Below are 14,849 nucleotides of genomic sequence, written 5' to 3' on the forward strand. Positions count from 1 at the left end.
AAGCCAGCAGGCCTGCAGCGGAGTTTCCCCTCACACCCGCAGAGCGTGACCACACAGTCAACTGTATGTGGTTGTTGTTAAAGATATATTTCACTTCACTGTAATACGTAATATATGCCTTGTGTTGGTGTCTATTTCCAATTCCAGTGCACGCATAGACACTATTAGTTTCTTGCAAGCATTAAACTAACATCCTGCCAACTATTTCTTAATGATGCCTCCACGGATTTAATACTAAGGAGAGGATTAAACTCCCACTGATTCTGTGGCAGTGCCTTTAATAACCCAGTATCAAATCACTCATTCGTTCCTCTGCAGATAAAAAAAAAAATGGAAGGACTCCAAGTTCTTCGATAAGGCCGCGAGACTTGGCGAGGCTGTGACCTATCCCTTTAAAAACAAACGCAGAGTTGAACGTGATGTCCTGGAGGCCTGAGGGAAACTCCGGGCTTGTTTTACCTCCCATTGTTCAGTGTGCGTGACCAGTTAGACAGGGAAGCTGCAGGCTTCGCTCTCAGCACATTTTTTTACTGTTAGCAACTGTTGAGCAACATTCATAGGATTCATGTCAACTCTCTGTGCAGAATCGTGTGCAGCATTAAACTAGATTTACCATGTCACATAATGTTGAACTAAGAATAATCTAACAATTGCATGTCTCAGTTTTGCACTCTGCGTCTGTATATCAGTCTCTGAAGCAAGAATGGAAAGATTGTGGAAAGGACAACAAACCACAGAGGCTGCATTCACACCCACAGTTCATTCTAAATACATATTATGTATCTGGCCTGCTGATCATAATCAGATTTGCAGGCACAGTGAAAACAAGACCTCCGTTTGAACCATAATAATGCAGCAGATGAATGGAGGACAGGAATGCACACAACACTGAGGCTGGAAGACCGGAGACGGAGGGAAAACAAAGCAGTTACACACATTTGCACAAAGCTTTGTGTATTTAGATGGCGGGGATTTAGTATTTCAAGTATATTAGAACAATCTCTACACCGGTCTACATCATTTAACCTTCCATTTGGGAATTAATAGTTATAAGTCTATTTTTTTATAGTGTCTTTTTATGTTATGTTTACTTTTCTGGATAGTGGGCGAAACAGACAAACATCATTCGATGTAGGTCAATAGATCTTTTTTCTGTTTAAATGCAGATATGTGTAAATGATGCCTATATGATTGGAGTTAGTAGAACTGAATAATTGTTTACCGCAAACCAGTGCAGCTTTGCATCATTACCGCAACTGACAACAACTGTATGCTTAAAATATACAGAAACAAAATTCTAATATATTGAACAAATATCTAAATATTGTACCAGCAGCCTTAGATATGGAAGGAAGTAACTACACTTGCAAAAGTCAGAAATAATCCTGTATTTTTGTGTGTTATCAGTGTTTTTCCAGGGTGTTTCCCAGCTGGCTTTTCTGGACTTTTCAAAGCGTGACCCGAGTCATCAACACTTTGTTGATTACCCATTAATGGTTGGAGTGCGCTCTAACTGGAATACCAGGAAAGGAAACTGAGATAGTGTTATCAAGTCTGTGATAAGCTCCGTCTTTACGATTGTTGTGATGTTAGGATGTATTTACTGTATTCACTGTTGAACTCGCTACAGTATATTTCCCAGCAGATCTGTGCCCTCAAGAAGAAACAAAAACAGACTTTTGTACTTTGGCCTTCCTCCGTTTTCCTGGAGAGTGTAAAACAGACCAACCAGTTTGTTGTTTTCCATGACCTTTTATACCCTGTCACCTGCTGTCTGTGGCCAATCAGTGAGGAATTAGTGCCACTTTAACCCAGGTGGCATCAATCTGCCCTCATTTAGAGCTAATTGTTAGTGAAATGCACTTTGACAAAACATATTAATAACATGAACCCTCTCAAGAGGCAGAAGCAAAACACACATATTGTTAGTGAAGTAGAGAAACAAGTCAACATTCCCTTCTTTGGAACTGACTAACGTTAAAGCAGGAAAAATTACCTATAAAAACATTTTAAAGGGGAAACGCAATTTTTCTTCTTAAAGGGTCAGGCTGGTCAGGGAATTAAAGTCCTCCTACAGCAAACCTGTGTGAGCAGAAACACAAGTGAACAAGCATTTCTCCAACATCACAAGTTCATAAATGTTGAACAGATGAGTGAGAGGAACGGGTACTCAAGGAAATTATATATTTGGAGTGGAGAAAACCATCTCCATGACAGTGACGTACACTACGTTTAATCATGCATGTGTGTGCTTTTTGTGATTTGTATTGTGTGTATGTACAACTGTATATGACAACCGTTTTTTAAAGGGACAGTGTGTAGGATTTGGCGGCATCTAGCGGTGTGGTTGCAGATTGCAACCGACTGAATACCCCTCCACTCACTCCTCCCTGTCTAAGATGCGTTAACGTGAGCCTCACTCAGAGGCCATCCTTACCATAATACCACTACTTTAGGAGCAACACAAGCGTGTTGGAGAACTACGGTGGACTTCAAGTAACATAAAAACGTGAAAGTCTCTCGCTAGAGCCAGTGTATGGTTTGTGCGTTCCGGGCAACTGTAGAAACATGGTGGAGCAACATGTTGGAGAGGAAGAGGTATTTTTTTTGACAACTGCCGCTGCTGCCATTTTGGACTGAAAACACTTATTATATTCCTAATATTTTATTCTTCAACACAGGCCATTTCGGTAGAATATGACAATAGAATAGTCATATCTTTTTTTACTTTTGTACAGCACTTTTAAGGTGGACGTTTTACTGGCGTCCGGTAGTCACTTTCAGTCCAAAATGGCTGACTTTGAATGACTTTCACTTCTTGGCAATATACGTTCTTTCGACCCGCTCCCTATGTAGACATGAAGGGCTCATTCTAAGCTAATGAAAGCATAGTTATGAATATTATATTCCATTTCTGCTAAAAGATCCCCCAAAATGTTACACAATGTTTCTTTAATGCTTTTACAGTAATATTGCATTTTTAAATCTTTTTATTTAAGCTTTCACTGGAATGAAGTACATAAAAGGAACAGAGTTGAAGGAAAGCCAGATATTTTTCTTGGCATCCTAATCCCTCACCTCAGTGTTTCTCTCAGTAAGAGTAAAAAATAATGAAAACACTGAACATGAAAGCGGTAAAATAACATTGGCATAACGGGCTAACTCTGCCAGTTCCTGGCATCCAGTTTTACAAGGGCAATATTACATAGCACTGGTCTTTTTAAACCAGAACCAATTTAGCACTACACTAATGTTAGTTCATCCAGCTCACTATACTGTGCAGTCGAGGCTGAAATAGTTTCACTCGGTATATGAAATAAAAAGTGCAATACAGTATTTATAAATTGAAAACCAAATCAAAATTCAAACCACACAATGGGTTCTTTCAGATTATTAGATTAAATAATTTGTATATCGCAATAACCATACCTAGAATGTGTATTATTCTGAATACATGGTTATTAAAAGAACAAATATGTTTTCTATATGTATGATGATATAATACATTTATTAAAACAAATACATTTCCAGCATTTTAAAATGAAAGTCTTTGATTTCTCCCTGAGCGTGAAGATGTGTGTATAGCTTCACTATGTGAGCTGCAGTGTTTCTATTGAATATGCTGAGTAATAGCCATTGTTATATGTGACTGTATGCACACACTATCTGTGCACGTGTCTGTGTGTGTGTCGTGGGAATCCCAGGGCATTCTGAACATGAGCAGACATGTTCGACACATAATGAATCATAATGAATCACTCAATCAGCCACACACAATGAAATACATTATGGTGAAGGGTCAAAGTGAACAATGACTCATCAAATCACATTCTGAACTTGTGACTGTGCGGAGAGCGAAAGCATGACAGAGACCACAAAAACCCCACTGAGATCTGGAACAACCGAGGGGCTTCACTGTTACGCCCGGTTACACCGGTTACACCTGTTTCTTTACCTACTTCCTCGTTTTCTCCTCTTCCTGCTTCCTGTACGGGACTCCAGACTGACTTCTTGTCTGGCAGACTTTCCTCTGTATTTACCGGAGAATTTTGCAGTCAAGTAGTGTAAATGTTTGCTGTTGTTTCAGTTCACTCCCTCAATATACATATTCATTTCAAACAGACAAACATTCAAAATGACTCTTCATTATTAAGAGCTATAAATAAACTGAACTGTGATTCACACATTAGCAGAGCTGTGGTCAAAATGCATTCTAGCCAGAGAAGATTATCTAAATGCACATCAAAGTATATGGCAACCTCCTGTGTATTGGAAATATTGGTAACACTTCATTTTAAAGGTCCGCAAATTTCATAGTAATTAGGTGATAATTAGCAAGTAACCAATTCTTTGGAATTACTGCCAAATTACCCCAATATTTACCTCAGAATTTATCGAAAATTACTTTATTATAAACATTATTTAATAGTTATATTCTGCAATTTCCCAATAGCTGGTAATTTATTTAATACATTTCCAGGAAAAGAATACAGAGTTAATTGATATGCTTTATTTCCATGTCTGCTGGTAAATAGATAGATAATTAGCATAATAACTTCTTTGAAATTTCTTTAAAATCTCTCTGAATCATTACATTAGTGACCGGGTTACATTTGTGTAGACAATAAGTCACACAAGGGTGAGATTTGTGCCTGATCAGAAGTGTCTTCTATTAGTTTTGGTTTTCCACCTCCGATAAAGAACAGCGCACAGCCGCTTCTCAAGCCTAAGGGCCCTATTTTAACATATCATTTTATAATAATAATAATATAATTTTGAGGTAAATATTGGGGTAATTTGGCAGTAGTTCCAAAGAAATTTAAAATAGGTTACTTGGTAATTATCACCTAATTACCAGGAAATTGCGGACCTGTAAAATGAAGTGTAACCTAAATAACAGGTTTGAACCTGCGACTCTCTTGCTGTGAGGTGACAGTGCTAACCACTGCACCACCAATTTTTTAGATGATTTTGCTGATGTGTCTTTTTGGTCACTGTGGAAATGTGAGTCAGACACCAGTGACTACTGTTGTTGGACTTCTAGCACACTCCCCTTACTGTACTGCGTGTCTCTGTTCTTTCATGTTTTGTAAGCCTTGCTGTAAAACCAGTTGTCCTCCGGGGACAAAAATAAAGTTGAAGTTGAGATTGAATTAGGTTTGGTTTTCATAATCAGTGGTGGAATGTAACTAAGTACATTTACTCTAAGTAAATTTACGTTTGTAAAGTAAAGATGAAAACTCTGGGGAAACCAAAAATAAATATGTTCTGAGTTTGTCAGACCACAGAAAAATATGTTATTAACCACCCAGCCAAAATTGCATGATTAAAAACATTGCTAAGTATTTTAAATTAGGTTTCAAAATCATGAAAAAATAAGCAATGTTCTCTGCTCTAAAATGCTGGGGGCGTGTCCGCTGAAGGTGCTGAAACCACATCCAATCAGGGGTCAGGGTTGATTACATACAATTACAGTATCACAATGCTGCACGCTACTTTTGCAGATTGTTAACGCACATGCCCAGAGCATGCACACCGGAGACTTCCGCCGGCCCTATGCTAACTTGAAATACATCAGACCAGCAATACGTCATCCAGAGTAGGCTTGCATGACCACGCCCCCTTTTAGGGGAAAACAATCCCGTGTCCCTCATAGACGACAACAGCGTAAACAGAAGAAGTTGAAACATGTCTACAAACTTCTACTTTAAACAAACCGGTAATAGTAACAACGCTATGCTGAAGAGTTGCTGTGTAGTTGGTTGCACCAACAATAAATCCAAAAACGCTGATCTCTGATTTGTTCTCCTGCCGTGTCCTAAGAAAGATATAATAGGGGGGCTTTATGGCTCCAAGCTATAGACCAGACCAGCATGGCGTCATCGCCGAGGCTGCGCTCACTTCGTCTTGTGCGTCGGCATCACACGCCAAGGGGCGTGACAAAGCATCTGTATTTTACGCCCTAGGAATGACAACGGGTTGGTATATACTAATGAGCTTGCATGTGACATAGAAAGGGGAGCCAAATCTGAATGGCTTGTTGAATCACGTTTTCTGATCTAAGCAGCCCACAAAAAACTGACTGGGTTGTTGTCTTATTTCCTAGTTTGTGGGTTTGTATGCACTTCAGATACCCAAATGTACAGGTATGTGCACAAGCACTGAAAAAGTGAGTTTTTCATATGTCCCCTTTAAAAACAATTAAGTTGCATTTATCTGCATTGAGTGCATTCAAATAACTAATATTTGATTTAATACAAAATATTTTATTTTCCACTTTGTGCAAAAATATTGGGTGCTAACTGCTCCAACAGTTGCAACCGATGCAGTTAAATTTGTTTTTATCAATTTGCCAGAGAGAATTCAAATAGCAAACTGCTGGGCTTAGTTCTGATCACTGAACAGTAGTGCCGTTAACTCATTTGTTGTTGTTCCTGGATTTTGCTGAGTCTGCTTTAATCAGCTGTGGGGGTTTACGCAGTCAGCACTGCAGACTTCCCTTTTGCTAAAGCTGGTTGTTTTTCACCCCTCCTATCTTACAACACTTTGTTGAAAACGTTGATAAACAGATTGTGCAAAATGTGATGATCCTGCACAGATTAACACAGGCCGATTTTCCTGAACAGACCAACCAGTTTATTGTCTTCCATGACCTTTTATACCCTGTCACCTGCCGTCTGTGGCCAATCAGGGAAGATCTCTGGAATTAATGCCACTTTAACCCAGGTGGCATCAATCTGCTTTCATTTGGAGCTAATTGGTAGTCAAATCAATTTGACAAAACATATTAATCACATGTACCCTCTCAAGAGGCATACGCAAAACATACATATTGTTAGGGAAGTTGACAAACAAGTAAAAATTCCCTTCTTTGAAACTAACTAACATTAGCAGGAAAAACTACCAACAAAGACATTTTAAAGGGGAAGCGCACTCCTTCGTCTTAAAGGGTCAGGCAGGTCAGAAAACCTCTGTGAGTAAAAAGACTTAAAGCAGCAGTGGGTAGAATTGGAGCAAATATTATTTAAAAAACTCACTATATCCTGACAGTAAATCAATCAAGTGCCTCTGTGTCCTCCGGTGCTCCTAATGTCATCTGCAAGATTTCATAGACCAGAGGAAAACAACAAATCAGAGCTGATCTGGAGCCTTGCTGTCTCTGAGCAGCTGTCAATCACTCGCCCACTCTGATCAAACGGTCAAACTAGGCAGCGCTGATCAAATATGAGTCAATATTCTGTTATTTTAATGCCTATTTCTCTCCTCAAATGTTTTTAAAAACATCTTGTAGTGTACTGTTAAGCTGTAAAATGAGAAAGTTTGTGACCCGGCAGCCATGTTGAGATCAGTTGAGGAAATACCAAGCACCGCCCACCAGCCGGAGCAAACAAACCAATGGGGGATGTCATGGTGACTACATCGACATCTTATACAGTCTATGAGCGGCAGCTTGTTTTCTCTGCAGACAAGATCTCTGTCAGCAGGGGGAGTAAGAGAGATCACCAGTGTCATTTAATAATAATAATAATAATAATAATAATATACTATAATCCCCTATTGGTCTTTGTAGAGACATCCTCTTGTCTCCCCCCTCCATAGAGAGGTCAGAGGTCAGTGTCAGACACAGAGTAGCAGCCTTGGAGCTGGTCAGGATTAATCAAGGGATCAGTTATTTTGCTCAAGGACACTTCAGCAGAGTGGATGTTGGCTGATTTATCAGAATTTAAACCTAAATTATCCAGTTTAACAAAACAATCTCAACTCAAGGCTCACATACTACCATTTTTCCAGAGCTTTCAGCCATATCATCAAGTCTTCATCAGTGGGTGGAGTTTGCTAAGTTGTCATGGAGATGGAACAGTTGGAACATGCAAGCTCAGTAGCTGCTACAAGTTCATCTATTACACGTTTAGGACTTCTCATGCACGTGTGTACAAAGAAAGCTAAAAGTCCATTTTCTGATGAATGCGGTTATATATACGGATGAAAGCTAATTATGACAGACCGCAAGAGTCACAGAAATAGAAATAAAGCTTTTAATTGATTAATAACTAATTGTACAATTTTACTGTGTTAGCTGATGCATCTTGTTTTTTGCACTATCCCCTTTGCTGCTGTACACTGCAAATGTCCCCACTGCGGGACTAATAAAGGAATATCTTATCTTATCTTATCTTATCTTACAATAAAAGTAGGCATTAATAAATTTGTTTACAAATGTATTTATTAATCCTCCATAGATAATAGACATTGAATTAGATTTGTTTTGTAAAACTAATATTTCCAGAGTTACCAATCAACTTAACTGAATCATCCAGTTATGGCAAATTATTTCTGAATTCCCTGTTTGGTTTGACAAGCCAACAACACAGCTTCAGAGTGCTGGGGATGTGTACCACTAGATGGCGACAGATGACCACTTTATTGAGACATGACAGGCATATACTGTCTGTCACACAACAGAGGGTTCTCATCTTGTAACTCTCAATATGATGATAAAGTCAGCATGGAGCACAGGACCAGTGAATTGACAGGGGTTCATGGATAATTTCTGTGTTTGATTAATGAAAATTTGACACTTAACACTAAATTAAAAGTATTTTCTAATGTTACATTTAACCATAAACTCAAGTCCCCAAACTACACTGCCAGACCTCTAATTATTTTTCTTTCTCTCAGACACACACAGATGCAAACACAGTTCCCATCAGTCCTAGTTAAGATGTAAACTGTATGTCAACACAGACAGACAGCTCAGCTGTATAATACTGCAGGACTTGAAGGCTTGAGAGTGAGAAGCACAGATCAATAGAGTCATTTTCAGCAGTCTGGAGGATTATCCGCCTCACTGCCCACTGATGCGATGCAAAGTAAAGACACAAACACACACACACACACACACACACCCTTCATGTCCTCCAGCCTGCAGCCTCCTCAGACTGTCTGTGGATCCATATTTTTTTTTTTACAGGACATTGATGGTGAACATTTACCCTGTTTTTAAACTACTAAAAAGCTGCCTGCACTTTCCTGTCCTTCTTTACACCAGCACATTTTTTCCCCTAGAATTAGGGCTGGGCAATATATCAATATTATATCGATATTGTGATATGCGACTACATATCGTCTTAGATATTGGATATCGTAATGTGGCATGAGTGCTGTCTTTTCCTGGTTTTACAGGCTACATTACAGTAAAGTGATGTAATGTTCTGAATTTACCAGACTGTTCTAGCTGTTATTTTATTTGCCTTTACCCACTGAGTCAGTATATCCACATTACTGATGATTATTAATCAAAAATCTAATTTTGTAAATATTTTCTGAAAGCGCCAAGAGTTAACCCTACAATATCGTCTCCATATCGATATCGAGGTATTAGATGAAAAATATTGTGATATTTGATTTTTTCCATATTGCCTGGCTCTACCTATAATATTATTATTTTAACCTTGTGACAGAGCTCGGTGTCCCAATCGACTCTTTTATCTTAGTTATCAATACACGGTAATTTGATTCAAAATCTCCAATGAATATGATCATATGATGTGCATCAGCTTACCAGTGAATATAGATATCCATAATGTGGAAGTAGGCCTACACATCCAACAGGTAAAGTCAGTTCATTATGAGCAAATAGGCTATAATAACATTTTAAAAATTACTATTTTGACTTTTAGATTAAAATTATGAGAGAGCAGGTGAAACTGATGAAATTAGAGAGAAAAAAATAAATTTTGAATTTCTCATTGTTTTGACTATAGGGCTGTCAAAGTTAATAAAGGATAAACAAAGGATAACGTATTAACATAAATTCGTTTTAACTAATTTATTTCATAGTCAAGTCAGCACACTGACACACTGACAGCTGTTGTTGCCTGTTGGGCTGCAGTTTGCCATGTTATGATTTGAGCATATTTTTTATGCTAAATGCAGTACCTGTGAGGGTTTCTGGACAATATTTGTCATTGTTTTGTGTTGATAATTGATTTCCAATAGTAAACATATACATACATTTGCATAAAGCAGCATATTTGCCCACTCCCATGTTGATAAGAGTATTAAATACTTGACAAATATCACTTTAAGGTACTGATACAAAATGTGTGATTAATTTGTTATTAATCGTGATTAATTATGGACAATCATGCGATTAAATATATAATATTAGAATCGATTGACAGCAGTAGTTTCGACTCATCATCAGTATTTTTATTTTTTGGCATTTTTCCCCTTTTCTAGCAGGAATGGGCTTCCATACAGTAAAATGTGGAGTGAAATAATTTACATTAAACTGACCGAGGCTACAAAAGCAGAGGCCTCAGAGTTGAGTCAGTCAGGTCAATACCTGGGTCAGTGTTTCTCTGTGGGAGACATTAGCAGCTGATAACCAAACTAAAGATCCAGGACGCTTGGTGCTTAATTAGTTGAACTCTCCACCACCACCCATCATCTCTTTCTATTCTCATGTCTATTCCCCAGGCGGCCCTCGTCGAGCCAGCAGCCCGACCCTCGAGCCCGTTCTCACGCTCATCCACCTTGATTGATTTCCAGGGAGCGACGCCGGCTGGCCAGAGGAGACAGGGCTGCACTGGCCGAGCTAGAGACCGCCTGGCCCGCACAGAGGGGCCGGCCAAGCCCGGGGGAAGGGGGGAGGACGGAGGGATGGATGGATGAATGGATGAATCTCCCTCCGATCTCTTATCAGCCAGAGCAGCTTCCAGTGGGAGGACGGGTGTGAATAGTCCCCTCCCCCCCCACACACACACACACACACACAGCATCAAGATCACCATCTCTCCATCCTTCACTCATTCACTGCGCTGCCACTCTGTTCTGCTGTGGAGATAACACACACACACAGAGGGAAAGCTATACCCGAGGTATTCCCAGCACCAACAACAACAAAGACAGATAATCAGACACTTCAGCAGGACAGAAACAGTCATTAGTAGCTACTCTTAAAAAGATATGATCTGTATCTGAGTCCCCATGGGGTGCTGTTTCTATACTCACACTGACTCCAACACACACACACATCTGATAAGGTCTTCTTCTTCTTCAACATCTACTGGTAACAGGTGGAGACATCTAGAGGCTTCTAGAAACAAGAGGAAGAGATCAGTGGTACAAGCTCATCAACATGGGAACAACAGCAATACAGTATGTTATTTCACACCACAGCAAAATAGCTGAAAAATGACACTGCTAAATTGCATTATTAAAAAGCCTATTTTTACTGACTGGAACAACTCAATGAGTAGGATATAATTATTGTGAATATTAAATAAATAAATAATAATACGTTTAATTTTTTTATTATTATTATTATTATTATTATTATTATTATTACTACTACTACTACTACTACTAATAGTAATAATAATAATAATAATAATAATAATACATTTAATGTATATAACATAATATTTTAATGTCACAATAGTGTAAATTTCCTGTATAAGATATAAGCTTTCCTTATGGGGAAAAATATGAGAGTAAAAACTGCAGTTCTCAAAAATATTAACCATATTTAATAAAAACTAAAGACTTGCAGCTGGCATTTAATTTCAAGAACTAAGTGAGCTACAGTATGACAGAAGACAGTAAAAACAATGTTGGTCACATAAAAATATAAACTTACATAAAATATAGTTTCTAGCCTATAGTTTATACAATATGCCACCAACTGTTTATTTTAGGGTATTCAACTCCAAAGGCTTCTTTAAAACATTTAATAAGCACACACTAACATTGATGTTCATGCATGTGGGTCTCATTCCTCATAATTCACTCAGCATTTAAAGGTCTTATTGATAACATTTTTATGTAGACAAATATTAAAAAATAATAATAATAATAATACATCCAGAGAGCCTTTAGAAAGGTGCTGAATAAAAGTATGGCTTTTCCTGAAAAAAGAAATTACGACTGTGAATTAATCATTGGGTCCAAAATGAATGTTTTGTTGATATCTGACGTCTAACAAGGTTTGAGAGCCAATAGTAAAAAGACGTTGGTATCACGTGGAATCTCTGGGTCGTCAGTTATTGTGGAAATACGGATAAATGGCTGAGACTGACAGTAAGTGTTGTGAAGTAAATGCAATTGAACAGGGGAGGGAGAATGAGACATCTAGTGGCTGAATGTCATCAATAACACCTTTAAAAGTGAGTGCACATTTCTTCTTTTACAGTTGTTCTAATAATAGATAGAAATAGCTCTATCATTTCACAGACTGGAGGAAAACAACCAATCAGAGCCGAGCTGGAGCCTTACCGTCTCTGAGCAGCTGTCAATCACTCACAAACTCGGATCAAACTAGGCAGCACTGATCAAATATGAGTTCATATTCTGTTACTGCAATGCAAATGTTTTCATAATCATATAATAATGTTATAATTCACATATAGGCCTTCAGAATATATTTAAATGTTACATTAAAAGGTCTTGACTATACTGTAAAATCTGCATTACACAAGATTATCTCCACTGTGGTTTAGTGAAGTTTGTATTCCAAAACGAGAATGTGACATGGGGATTCTTAATTCTGTGATGTCATGTATGACGTCACAGGGGATGTCAGCAGTACTACAAGTTATTGGACGGGGCTTATGTTCCGTGTCCTGTGTGATGTCATATGTGACATCACGGGCCTCCCAAAAAAGTTTACTTATAGGACCGCTTTTTGTCATTAGAATCACCCGCTGATATATGCCAGGCATGTGATAATGTCTCACTGAGACATCCCTACAGTTTGGTTTCCACTGTAGTGATGGACAGTACATGGGCCTCTCTCTCTCTACTCTGCTCTGTCTCTCTCTCTCTACTCTGTCTCTCTCTCCACTCTGTCTCTCTCTCTCTACTCTGTCTCTCTCTCCACTCTGTCTCTCTCTCTCTCTTTACTCTGTTTCTCTCCCTCTCTCTCTCTCTCTCTCTCTATTCTCTCTCTCTCTTTACTCTGTTTCCCTCTGTCTCTCTCTCTCTACTCTGTTTCTCTTTCTCTTTCTCTCTACTCTGTCTCTGGCTCTCTCTCTCTCTACTCTGTTTCTCTCCCTCTCTCTTCCTCTCTCTCTACTCTGTTTCTCTCCCTATCTCTCTCTACTCTGTTTCTCTCTCTCTCTACTCTGTCTCTCTCTCTCTCTCTCTCTACTCTGTTTCTCTCTCTCTACTCTGTCTCTGTCTCTCTCTCTACTCTGTCTCTGTCTCTGTCTCTGTCTCTGTCTCTCTCTCTCTGCTCTGTCTCTGTCTCTCTACTCTGTCTCTCTCTCTCTACTCTGTCTCTGTCTCTCTCTCTACTCTGTCTCTGTCTCTGTCTCTGTCTCTCTACTCTGTCTCCGTCTCTGTCTCTGTCTCTCTCTCTCTACTCTGTCTCTCTCTCTCTCCACTCTGTCTCTCTCTCTCTCTTTACTCTGTTTCTCTCCCTCTCTCTCTCTCTCTCTCTCTCTACTCTCTCTCTCTCTACTCTGTTTCTCTCCCGCTCTCTCTTCTCTGTCTCTCTCTCTACTCTGTCATACAAATATGTATATATATATATATATAAAAGAAGAAATGCAATGTATTTTTTGTGCTGTGTATACCTCAATAAATCCTGTGTTGAAAAACTGTTTTTTTTCATGTTTAATATTGCTCCCCTATGGTACATATATGTAATAATAATATACTGTTGGGTTATTTGTGTTTTAAACTTCCACATCCTCGAGGTGGAAGATCTGTTATTTTACCTTTTGTAAATTGTTTTTCATACTCAATTTGGATGTAAATACTGATCAATTTTACAATCAAATGTTATAATTTACAGATAGGCCTTCAGAATATATTTCAATGTTACATTCAAAGGTCTTGACTATACTGTAAAATCTGCATTACACAGGATTATCTCCACTGTGGTTTAGTGAAGTTTGTATTCCAAAACGAGAATGTGACATGGGGATTCTTAATTCTGTGATGTCATGTATGACGTCACAGGGGATGTCAGCAGTACTACAAGTTATTGGACGGGGCTTATGTTCCGTGTCGTGTGTGACGTCATATGTGACATCACGGGCCTCCCAAAAAAGTTTACTTATAGGACCGCTTTCTGTCATTAAAATCACCCGCTGATATATGCCAGGCATGTGATAATGTCTCACTGAGACATCCCTACAGTTTGGTTTCCACTGTAGTGATGGACTGTACGTGGGCCTTATATAGGCACTATAGACGCAGTCCATCAGCCTATCAGTGGTTGCAATAGTGAGTCTTTCATGGCTTCAAGCCTGAACTCACAGGAACCACTCATGGAGACGCTGTCAGGGTGAAACTGGAAATCCTGCAGATGAGAATCCGGCATATGGGGTCTTTACTCTGTCTCTCTCTCTCTACTCTCTCTCTCTCTCTCTTTCTCTCTCTCTCTGCTCTGTCTCTCTACTCTGTCTCCGTCTCTGTCTCTGTCTCTCTCTCTCTCTACTCTGTCTCTGTCTCTCTACTCTGTCTCTCTCTCTCTCCCTCTCTCTCTCTCTCTCTCTCTACTCTCTCTCTCTCTTTACTCTGTTTCCCTCTGTCTCTCTCTCTCTACTCTGTTTCTCTCCCCCTCTCTCTCTCTCTCTACTCTGTCACTGGCTCTCTCTCTCTCTACTCTGTCTCTCTCTCTCTACTCTGTTTCTCTCCCTCTCTCTTTCTCTCTCTCTACTCTGTTTCTCTCCCCCTCTCTCTCTCTCTCTACTCTGTCTCTGGCTCTCTCTCTCTCTACTCTGTTTCTCTCCCCCTCTCTCTCTCTCTCTACTCTGTCACTGGCTCTCTCTCTCTCTACTCTGTTTCTCTCCCTATCTCTCTCTACTCTGTTTCTCTCTCTCTCTACTCTGTCTCTG

The 14,849-nt window shown here is 39.1% G+C and overlaps 1 long non-coding RNA gene across 1 annotated transcript; it reads right to left on the reverse strand.

Moving 5' to 3' along the window:
- Positions 1-10,187: 10,187 nt before the first annotated feature.
- On the reverse strand, positions 10,188-12,528 carry LOC119474641. Its single transcript, XR_005203607.1, has 2 exons — positions 12,280-12,528; positions 10,188-11,101 (listed from the first exon to the last, which is right to left on the reverse strand). It is a non-coding gene; the product is annotated as an uncharacterized LOC119474641 (long non-coding RNA).
- Between the last annotated feature and the right edge of the window lie 2,321 nt (positions 12,529-14,849).

Source organism: Sebastes umbrosus, chromosome 16 (assembly GCF_015220745.1).
Source record: "Sebastes umbrosus isolate fSebUmb1 chromosome 16, fSebUmb1.pri, whole genome shotgun sequence".
NCBI lineage: Eukaryota > Metazoa > Chordata > Actinopteri > Perciformes > Sebastidae > Sebastes > Sebastes umbrosus.